Source organism: Culex pipiens, unplaced genomic scaffold, assembly GCF_016801865.2.
Source record: "Culex pipiens pallens isolate TS unplaced genomic scaffold, TS_CPP_V2 Cpp_Un0005, whole genome shotgun sequence".
NCBI classification, from domain to species: domain Eukaryota; kingdom Metazoa; phylum Arthropoda; class Insecta; order Diptera; family Culicidae; genus Culex; species Culex pipiens.
The window spans coordinates 556,351-568,579 of NW_026292822.1; the positions used below are offsets into that span (position 1 = coordinate 556,351).

The following is a 12,229-nucleotide window of genomic DNA, read 5'->3' on the forward strand; positions in this document are numbered from 1 at the left end:
AGCATTTTGGCATGTGTTTGGAAAACGTCCTCTTTCTGCCAACACAACTGTCGGCACTGTCAGACTGATCTGCCACACGTTTACGGGGTTCAGTTGGCAGTTTTTCAGTTTAGTCTGCGTCGGGACTCGTCGGTGGAAGGACGTGTGAGCGAGAGCGCGCGCGCATTTCAGGACTCTCGAATCTCGGGAAATGGATTTTCCAGAACTTGTTTGATTGTGGATTGGTGGAGGGGGGATTGTGTGTTTTAAAGAGTGGGGGGAAGTGTAGTGTCAACATGTGACAGGAATTGCGTGGAAGCTGGCGGATCAGCTGATCAGCTGATTTTGGGTTTGGAGGAAAAATCGGTGGAAATCGGTTGGTGAAGTTAAATATAAATTTAAAAATTCAAAAAGTGACTTATTTATGATAGTTGAAGTTCACTTCCATAACCGTCAATTTTTGCTGGTGGCCAGCACAAGAAGAGACGGTATCCGTTTTCATAAAAGGACGAACGTGCTCCAGGATAACGTAATACGGAAAAGCTGGCTGCTGGTCGTCGGTCTCATGAAATGTGAAATGCTGCCCGTGGGCATTCCCAAGTTTTGAATTTGTGTTTGCCAAGTGTGGTAACACCTCCCGTTGACCCTCTCTTTCTCCCAAACCCCGTTTAAACAGTTTGGTTTTTATTTCGTGAAAAAGTGTTTGCCGTACAACATTTTTAATGTTGCCGAGAGTGTGAGTGTGTGTGTGTGTGGTTTTTTGTTCTGAGAGGAAAAACAAGCAAAAATAACGTTCGTTGAAGGGGAAAACACATAACGACACGTGAACGACGACGTGTGTGTTTATTCTTGGACCGGCCTGAATCGATACCGTAATGTTCCTGGGGAGGGACTGCAGCTGTGTTTGACCCTTTTGTGGCCAGATGAGTGACGATTGGAACATGATGGTTGGGAAAATCTGTGGAAAATGCTGGTTAGAAGATAAATCACAATCAAATTTTCAAAAATATCTATAAATTATCCTTTTGGAATTAAAAAAAATATTTATGATTGCCGATTACGAGACACCGCATAAGTACGCGATCAAACAGACATCAGACAGTCGGTAAACCGTTAAGAATCGCTTCTTCTCTGCGGTAGTCATTAAATCGACGATGTCTGGCGTGTCGTGGCGTTAGTTCAGGGCTAATTACGAAGAAAAAGGAGAAGAAGAGCCTGGTGATGTGGTGTTAAACAGATACAAATGTACTCCAAGTGAGGCAATTGCTTTCGCACCTCGTTTCTACTGATTGGGTTATGGTGATGGCGTTGAATTAAGGGGAGCAGGCTTAAGAAGTGTTGATTGGATGGAAATTAGTGTTTAATTTTGTTGTTTTGTTGAGTGAGATCATAATGGAATGCGGAATAGTTAACATTAGTACAGGTGAGTTTATATAGGATATAGTTATGATTGATTTTGAGCACAAAAAATAACACATTGACTAGCTGAAATAAAGCAATTCTCTAAGAAATCAAAGAAATCAAAAGCAATTCCCTAAGAAATCGGGTGATTTCGCACATTTTTTTTTTTGTATTTTATGATTTGGCTCAAATTTATTTGGGGCCTTCCCCATAGGAGCCATTTAGTGTCATTGGTTCACCCCTGCAACGCTTCATACAATTTTGACAGCTGTCCATATAAAATTAATACGTAATTTTCGAAAATCTATATCTTTTGAAGGAATTTTCTGATCGGTTTGGTGACTTCGGCAAAGTTGTAGGTATTGGTGAGGACTATACAGAAAAAAAGTGGTACACGGAAAAAAATTGCCAATATTTTTATTTTTTTCACGAAAAATCAAAATCCATAATTTCAAAATATTTGAAATTTTTTATCTGATTTAGTAAACAAAAAACCTCAACTTTTGAGCCATAGAAAATAATGGATATCAAAATTTCCGCAGAGCTGCGTTTTTTTTTAATTTTGTGTTTTTTAAATGTTAGTTTTGATCCAAATCCTTTAAAGATTTTTTTTTCGAAAACATCGGAAAATTTTACAAATGTATGTTAAACAATAAGCATTGAAAATAAGACCATAAACTTCTAAGATAATGGTAATAGAAAATAAAAGACTGTTTTAATGAGACTAAAAAAAATTGAATTCAATTGATTATAATTCGCTGTATTTCAACTTTTCGTTGAAAAGTATTTCGTGATTGAAGAATCATGGACCCTTATTTTTCAAATTTTAAAACGAAATTAAAATAAAACCTTTAGTGGCTATATCTTGAAACCGAAGTAAAAAAATATCAACTTAAATTATTTTTTTTTCAAAAAACGATTTAAAAAATCATAATTCGACAGAAAATTTTTGTCCATACTTTTCTAAAGATCAAAAGTTGCGGTTTTGTCCCCTAAAACATAACACAAAAAAATCATGCTTTAAAAAGGATTATTTGAGTATTATTTACATTAACAATTTTCAATTGTGATTTATTCCTTAATAAAGAGTTGAAAAAATGTGTAAAAAATCAAACTAGACTCTAAAATTAAGATTGCACATTAACAAATTTTATTTTAACTTTTTGTCCTTCGGTTTTGGTTCAGGTTGAGTTGGAGGGGTATTAACAAATAAATTTTAAATTTAAAGTATTATTTTCTAAATTTTGAAAAAAAAGATGCAGAAAATGATTTGAACATTTTAAACAATTATGCTACTGTTAAAATCATGCAACATGTCAATGAGATTATGTTGTTTTTAATTTTTAACGATATATGGACCCACAATATAAAATTTGGCTAAAAGCAGATAAAAAGCCATTATTTGATACTTAATGCAAAAAAACACTTGTATAATGTACCTATTCTAAAAAATTTTCTCAATCCAAATACAATACCAATATATTTTTAGAACCCTGATTTCTTGTGAAAATTTGGAAGAGGGGGGGGGGGGGGAATTAACTATGTAATAAAATCAGCATAAGCCTGATTAACATTATCATTTTTGACGAAGTTTGAATCGGAAAGTATAACTTTTCGATACAAGTGCTGAAAAGTTAAACAAAATGCAGCAGATAAAAAAAAATCCTCAGCACTTATACAAAGAAATCACCTCTCAATTCAATAAATAGGAAATGGAAAATTAAAAATACATGAGCTGACACCCCCTCTACCAATCACAAAAAAAATCCAAGAGCAAAAAAATAAACAAGTCTTGAGTGCCAAGTCGCCGATCGTCGCCGGCGACGCCGGTTTGTGGCCGGCCACCCACAGGAAATGGAAATCACGTGAACAATTCGCCATGGGTCATAGGCTACGCACCACCCCACTTCCACCCATGGTATTTGTGGTTTACTGAATGAGCTGAGCCGCCTCAATAATGGTGGGGGTTGGAAGTCAAAAATAACGAAAAAAGAATCACGGCCCACGGAAGAACCAATAACTGCCAACCGGGCCGTGCGCGCGGATGTCGTCGGGGTCACAGCGATGCCGACAGGGCCGCCACGTGGCCAACGGACGATTTGCATATAAATTCAGTCTGGCCTGTTGTTGTGTTGTTGTGGGTACGATGCTATTTTTGGTGTACTTTGTGTGCGGTAATAGAGAGTTTTGTAGCAGGAGGAATTTGAATTTCATAAAAAATAACAACTATAATGCGACTCCATTGGAATACGATTAGGTGGAAAAGGAAGGTACTTTTCCAGCATAGAACAAGTTACACACAATCAGTTGAAAGTATTTTGTGAACATGGTTTGACATGGGGATTGAAAACCCACTGGTTGTTTTAACCATACCTTTTGCATTTTTCTTTTATTCTAACTTTCTCCTTCGGGAAATTTTGCTGGTCAAATAGTCTTGTTGATTTTGGGGCCTTGCTATTTTCCATTAAATGTCGATGGAAAAATGGAAAGCAGAGTGTGGAAAGAGGAAAAGTGTTTGTTTAATGGATAAAGTTTGCGGAAATTGTTTATTCATGCGATTTGATCCAGTCCTTAATTAAAGTTCCAATCGATCTCGTCTCACTGTACTGAATTTTATGTACACTATACATTCCAAAAGGGCCTTGTCAGTTTAATTTTCTTCGACTTGTTGGAACCATTGCACAGTGGGAAAAAAGGACCCAAACCATCGATTGCTGTACACCAAAAGCTTCGTTTTTGCACCAGGAACAATAATCAAGAAGTTTGATACGTCGCATGACTAGTTTTACGCTGTTTCCTAATGCGGTTCCGGATGTGGCCACCGGAGATCGGTGGAACCGGTTCCGATGGGTCTTATGGTATTTAATATTATTCTAAGATTGTTTTGCGTGACTATTCATGATAGAAGAAAGCTTATCAGTTCACAATTGGAATAACTTGACACTTTTTCCAAAAATCCGGATCTTCCGGTGGCCTGTACTCCGGCCACCGGTCCGTGCAGTGCGATTTTTCATCGGATTATTGTTCCTGGTGCAAAAACGAAGCTTTTGGTGTATAGCAATCGATGGTTTGCGCGAAATCATGTTGCGGTAATTTTTTGGGCCCTTTTTCCCACTGTGCATTGATTGATCCAAATTATTCAAGTTTGTATTAAAATATACTTAATCAACATAAATTTTATTAAAAATCTAAAGCAAAATTGTGAAAAATACAAACGATTGCCATTAATAATTTCAAAGGCAACTATAAAATTTCCATGTTATCAAACTATTTTTTGACAAAAATTCAAATCCATAAAATCAATATTTCAAATTTTTAGATTTTTTTTGGGATTTATTTTAAGAGACAAAAATTGCAGTTTTTTAGCTGAAAAAAACGCGAGATTAGTTTTTGACAATGAGCAATAATTTGATTTATTTTAGAAATTGAAACAGCATTCATAAAGTACTAAACATATTTTTAATAAAGTGCACCGTCTTCTAGATACAGTCACTTGAAGTTTAATTTTAATTGATAAATTCCAGTTTTTCGATTTTTCAAAATAGTGTTCATGATTGTCCATTTCTGATTTTTTTTTCGAAAAGTTTAGAAAATGTCCAATAAAATTGCGAAATAAACAAATCAAATACAAATAGTCTTTTATTTTCTTCTATACTCGAAACCTTATGGTCCTATTTTCAATGCTAATTTTTTTTTAATTTTCTGATCTTTTCGAACAAAAAATTTAAACTGTAACATTTCAAAATGGCGATATGATGAATTTTTGACCTTTTTGAAATGTAAGTCTTGTTAGATTAAAATTCAAAATTACTTGAGGGTAAATGCTTTGCTTGCTATAGGACTAACAAGCTTTGTCGATTCAATTTCATACCCAATCCACAATCTACGGCATTATAAATGAACAGCTTGACTGGCGACCTTCATCACCGTCGTCGTTGACGTTTTTTACTCGAAACGACAAATTTATGACCATTTTCGCCAACAACTTTACGATGTTCGACTGATTGGTTGAGGGTTTTTTTTGTGGGTCGACTATGATTCTATTTTCGACGTTATTTACAGTCATGTTAAAAGTGACGTGGATTAATTTTCCTCTGAAAATCGAATCTTTTTTCATACAGTAAGTGCACAGAAATTGTTCCCTTTTTTCGACACTTTGATTCGATATGCATCACTTGCAACGATTCTCATCGTGTAACAGCAATTTGCATCCATTACAATAATTGATTTGTTCCACTTTTTTGCCCCCCACATCCACAGATTACACAAGAAGGCAATTTAAATTTCAAATTCTCGCGCCTAATGGCTACCATGTGCAGAGTTACATCGCATATCGGCTTTCAGCTGAAAAGTATCTACCTTTTGCCATCAATGGGCTGCGGCATGAATTGGTGATGCGCTTTATCGATTCGTAAATTTTATGGTTGAGGCTTTTTTTATGTCCATATGGGCTCACCGATAAAGGACGCACAGTCTAGACGATTGTCTGGCTTGGGTCAGAGCAATGGAGGATTTTTGGAATGGAATTCATAAGGATTAACTAGTATTTAAATTTAAACTCGAAGGAATTTCAATAACTGTCGGAATGCTTTTATTCCGAAAATCACACCAACTCCCTCTCGATTTACACCAAGTCAAGCTGGGCCTATCTTTCAACAACTGACAAATCAGCTGTTGATCGGTGGTTACGCGCCTACTAAACGCCCTCTCTAATCGTTCCTCTAATCGATTCTGAAAAAGGCGAGGTGGGAGGGGAAAACCAAACCAAACATGAAACGGATCTCTTCTCACCTCCTTCCATCTCCTCCACCCTCATGGATGATGATCACTTTCGTTGGTGCGTGTAGCCGAAAATCGAATTAATCTCACCCTCGATTAATTATTTATGTTTAATTTAATTTTCTAGCAGCTCAGCCCCGGGGGGGCCCTCTCCGGAAGTTTGCGCCGGCTTGAAATTTTCCACCCAAAAAGCAATTCCATTGTATAGAGCCGTTGAGATCAGATCAATCCCCGCCGTTGGATTACGATATGAGCGTTGTCACTTGTGTCGAAGCAGCGAGGGTGGGGGCACGTGGCACAGATGTTGGTGTTTGGCATCAGTTCAATAATACGACCCCCCTCATCCCCCACGCTTTGTCGGTGTGCATTTGGATTATGATTGCAAAATTGCTGAATGCGTTTGTGTTGGCGCAATATTTTCCGGAAGTGTGGATATGTGCTTTTTTGTGTATCAGCGGTTTTCCAGCGCGTTTGTCCGAGCTGTGGTTTTATGATGGGGATCAATTTCGAATTCTCTGAACCGATTTGATGATTGCGGGCACGGGTTGGAACACCCCCCCGAAAACCACCCCTTCAAACCAGCCCCAGACAGCCCACAACAGATCGTTGCTGATAAGGTTGGGAATAAAAGCATTTCGTGATAGTGTTTTTTTGTAACACGTGTGATTCAGACGATTTTGGATAATTTTAGTTTTAGGTGTTGTTAATAATAAACATTTTTTAAGTATAATGGCATATGATTAGAAAAAACCAAACAAACTATCGAACATTTAACGATCATTCATCCTTACCGGAAAAGATCAAGTAAAAAAAATTGTAATATTACATCAGGAATTGATGAATACTCATCAGTTTCTCATAAATTACCATCAGGGTCACATTTTTACATATTTTAATATTTAATATTAATATTAGGTAATATTCAACCAAACAAAATTTCAACTTTCCAAAATTAAACATTTTTTTCTGTGTTAATAAATTTCAAAGGCCTTGGCCTTTTTTTTTCACCGACTGCTCGGAAGCTAATAGTCCGATTTTCAATGAAAAATAAACCAATAATTTTGAATTTTTGTTTTCTTTTAAATAAAAATAAGATGTAGACAATTTTTAATCGAGGATAACTTTTTGAAAGAACTTAAAACTAAAAAATTTCACATTTGCAAATGCTGGGTTAATTTACATACAACTTTATTTTGAAAATGTTGTTTGCCTTTATTTACATTTTTTCTAAAAAATACTTTTTATAAAAACATAAGTTCCAAGATTTTATGCCCTTTCTGGAATTTTCTATAAATATATAAGTCTTTTAAAATATATTTAAAATACAAATATAAAAAAAATTGTTTTTGGATATCCATTTGGTTTAAATAATCAGAAAAAAAAATTCTGGTACCTTTTTTTTATCGGTGTAGTCCTGATCAATACCTACATCTGTCCAATACACAAAATCGATTACAGAATTCCATCAAAAGATACCGATACAGGCACAACTTACATAATGATTTTTCACGGAATGCAGTCATACCACAAATACATTGAGGCTTGAATTCCAAAAAATGGTCTTGAAAAACAGTATTAGGTAGAAATTTATTTCCCTAACTTGGGTAATAGTTAGGAAATTACCAAAACAAGCCCTTTAAAAAAAATAGTGAATAGAAATGTATCGTTATTTAAAAGTATAGTTTTATTTTATTTATTTTTTTCATTTTAAGAAATAAAAGTTCTTTGCAAATATTGTAATTTGCTGATTACCATTGATTTGGATCATTTTGAGGTTTGTTGTACATGTTTGTTAAAATATATTTAATTTGCGGTTATCTTTAAAACATGATGAGGTACAATTTGCAGCATTTCTATGCTCTTAATGATGACTTTCCACCGCATAATACCAATATTTACCCAACAGCGACCGCGTCAACCGCAACCACAACACTAATTGCCGATCATTTTCCCACCGGATACTTAATCACCTGCATCACGTGTCAAGTCGCGAGAGAGAGAGAGTATGTCAAGCCGTCGGTAATCACGGTAATTACATAAAAATGAGTTTTATTTTTTCACTCTCTCTCGTTGATCCTTGCTCGTTATTCATGGTCAACCCGCTCTGACGGTGACGGCTCGCTCTGTCCCTTCGAAAGCTGAGCCAAGTGAAAAGCGGAAAAAGCGCTGCTAGGCTTTTCCTCACGGAAAAGATGACGATACTCCTCGAGTAAAGTGCTGTTCATTAAGACCTTTTTTCCGTGGCGCTCCGTGAATGCACCCTGCCGTGACAGGTCGTTAGCGTCACGGTTCTACAAATTGAAAGAGTCATGCGAGGGAAAGGCCCCCTGTTCGTGTTGGCGTTGGTGAAAAGCTGAAAGTTTGTTTGTTTGAAAAATGGAGATATTTAGTATTGCTAGCGCGGGTTAAAAGTTGAACTAACTCGTTTCAAAACGCGAACGTTTACCGACCTAACAAATCCAATAATCGATTTGGCTGCAAAGAAAAACCCACCAAACGTCACGACCTGAATACTAAATCTTCACACTCCTCCTGGAGTGGTCATTCAGTGGTGAACCTGGCCACAAATCACGAAACCCAGACAGGCCGCTCTTACCTGGCCACGTGGAGTGCTGCTCGGGCACGTGTAGGGGAGAGCAATTTGTTGAACGCGTTCACCGTGTTTTCCGGGCAGCACCAAGAGAAGAAAAACTGCCGTTAAAGAAAGGAGATTTCTTCTCCGGAAAATGCCGTCAGTCGCGCGACGGCGGGCAACATCTTGCACGCGATCGGGGAAAGCTTTCGAATGGTGGGGAAAATCGCTTTCCTCAGCAGCAGCTAAAGTGAGAGTCCAGATGCACTTGAAGACGTTCGGGAAGTCACGGTGAATTCGGAGGGAGCTTTTTGTTTGATGAAGGTATCGTGAAGGAGGATAACTTTGACAAATTAAATTAAATTTATAGAGAATGTTTAAAATTCCGGGTTTCCAAAAGAATTGGAAAAAGAAAATGAGCATCATACGTTTGACAAAGTTGCAATGACTTGAAATAAAACAACAAAACGTTTTTCAAATCAACTCCACTGAACAGTCCCCATTATTCTTCACTTTTCCACTTGAGCAGCTGAGCAAGGCGGAAGCGAAATTCGATAGGAAATTGAATTTTCATTTTCCGACAGACCGTCGTCGTCGTCCGCTTTGGCGATATCTGGGCCAGCGAGGTCCGCGTTTTCCACGAAGGCACCTTCTCGCTTGGAACAAAAGGGAAACATTCTCGAAAGGATTTTCAACCGGCTAATAAACTTGTCGGGGCGAGGAAGCAACAGCAGAAAAAACGCTTCTTTGAAAGATTAATTTATGAAGGCTAATTAGAATGTTCAAGTCGCAGATTGAAATGTTTAATTCAATTCGCGTTCGCTGTAGGGAGGTTCCTTGGGGGAACATTTTCGAGCTTGTGATCAAGCTTATTAAGTTACACCCCACGGAGAAAACACACCAGTGAAACGAAGAATTCAAAGAATAATTTAGCGCACTTATCGCGGCGATGCCTTCCGAGGAACATTTCGGTGAGAATTTACTGTCCCCTAATATCGTCTACGCCGGAAAAGGTGCGAAAGTTTAGTCACTAATCAGTGTAAGGGGGAGAAAACTGATTCCAAAAATATCGAAACAGATTGCAGGTAGAACGAGGGTGTGTAAGAGTAGTGGGCGGCATGTTCTTGGAATTAAAATAAGGCATCCTAATTTGGTTTGGCTTAATTAGAGCGGCCTTTGAAATTTGTGATCAAAGAGAACGTAGAATGTTTTGGGCAGGTTTGCTAAACAGGAGTTCAATTGGAGGCAATTTAAAATACGTGTTTGTAGTTGAACCACACTCTCTGTTTAGTGAAAGAATATATAAAGTCAGCAGTTGATTGAACAATGATAAAAAAAAAAACTTTTTAAGATTGAATTCAACAACGTTACTCGTATCAATTAGCATTGTTTTACATAGATGTTGTTTCCTGTTTAATTTTGTTAATCAAAACAAATTTTGAAAATCCAGAGTTTTTTGAAAAGGACCAATAAGCTATTGTCCTTCATATGTTTATAGGACCTATTAAAAAAAAACTCTAGAAATTATTGATCGATGGAGACAAAACAAGCCAAATTTAAATTATCAGGTATCTTGTTTAATCGAACAAATAATTTTGAAAGGAAATTTGAATTACATTTATGGAACATTTTCTATTTTCTTTCAAAATTGTTCATGATGTTAATTGAATAAATTAAATCAAATAATTTAACTTACAAAAGTGAACGAAATTGCATCCTTCCATGATTTTAAATCCAGGGTGCCTAAAGCCTCTGAATGAAAAGCAAAATTTTGTAACTTGCAAGCGCTTCTGTGTATGGGATTTTCTTGCAGAGATCTGAAAAAATCGGTTGAAAAAAATATGAAGGATATCAAGTATGTATTTTTTTAAATTACAATTGAATTGAATTGAATTCTCCACGATTTCGCAAATCGACTTTTCTTTGCATTGTTTGAAACTTTGACCATGCGTTCCCTATGTCAAAATAAGTCTTTTAGCATGATTAGTCTTTCCCTAAAGGCTCCATACAATTTTAGGGAACAGAATGGGTATGTAAAAGTATGAAATTCTGTATCTTGAAATGGTATTTTCTGATCGTTTTGGTGTCTTCGGCAAAACTGTGATTATTATTTTGGGTGACTTTGATAGGTTTGAGATTTTTTCGCAAAATGAAGAGTATAAATAAAATACATATGGAATTGCATGGAATCATACTGACCGGGGTAGAGAAAGATTCAAGGTACTTCCAGAAGAAGTTTTCATTAAATTTTGAAAAGTTTAAAAAGTTAGTTAACTATAATTAAGAAAATGTTGATGAATAGCATTATTTTCAAATTCTCAAAGTGTCATAATTTTCTCAATTTTACATGATTTCAAATCGGAAAACGGAATGCATTTTCGGATTCTTCGAACAATTTTCCACTAGGAGAATGAAAACGAAGTTTGTAAATAATCAATATCATTTGTTTTTGTAACATAGTTTAACAAAATCTTCATATTTATAGGTATTTTCAGTAGAACAAATTTCATTCAAAATGTGAAAACTTTTGATTCGTGCTTCAAATTCTGTTAAAAATGCAATATGAATCGATAATTTTATAAACAAAACTATTTTTAACAAATTTCAGGCAAAATTCTGACTTTTTAACAATTTTACCTAAAATTTATAAGTAGTACATGTTTTAAAAATAAAAGTCTTGAGAAAACCCTTACCAGTTGGAAAATATTCCAAAAATAAATTTAAATCCTATCAATGTCACCCCGGTTTACGGTACACGAAAAAAAACGATGGTTTTATGTTATTTTTTTAACATTCTGAGTAACATTTCCAATTAACGTATTTTTATTTTTCAATTTTTTATATGTATAAGGGGATTAAAAAACAAATCTTCTGAGCCATAGTACGTGATGGTGCAAAATCTGGTTTAGGAGACATAAGGCCGTTGCAAATATTGTTTAAAGTTTAAGTTAGGTTATGTCCCTCGACTCTGAACAAAGTTGAGAGGGAAGGGGAGCAAAAAAATAAAAAGTATAAAAAATGCAATTACGAGCCATGGTTTCAGCATTTGAATATAACAAGTGTTATAAAATGCGTTATACACCTGACAAGTTTTTTTGCCCCCTGATTTTTTGAACCAATTTTTAAGGGAAGGGGGGGACATAAACTTTGAAAAATATTTGCAACGGTTTAAAATAAAAAAAAAATCACGTTTTTTGAAAATATCGAAAACATGGATAAAAAAAAACATTAAAAATCTTTTTGGATTTCTTTTCGTTTTTTTTTTTTTGCTTTTTGAAAATACTTTTTCCCGGGCAGACGGTAATAATAAAATTCATGCCATTTCAATAACAAATACTGTTAAAATAACAGAAAGTGTTATGGAATCTTCATGAAAAATCCATTTTTGCATAAGGGTTTAATAACAGTTTATGTTATCATAACAAAATTTGTTATCGGTCTGATATTGGTGGAAAGCCAAAACAACATTGGAATAACATTTTTAGTTATGGAAGAATA

The 12,229-nt window shown here is 35.6% G+C and overlaps 1 protein-coding gene across 2 annotated transcripts in view; it reads left to right on the plus strand.

The window, feature by feature from the left end:
* Nucleotides 1-253: 253 nt before the first annotated feature.
* Nucleotides 254-12,229, plus strand: part of LOC120419917 (potassium voltage-gated channel protein Shaw) — a 128,705-nt gene continuing 116,729 nt past the window's right edge. For both annotated transcript variants that reach the window (XM_052711397.1, XM_039582784.2), the window contains exon 1: nucleotides 254-355. The gene's annotated coding sequence lies outside the window, so the exon portion shown is untranslated. The remainder of the gene's footprint in view (nucleotides 356-12,229) is intronic.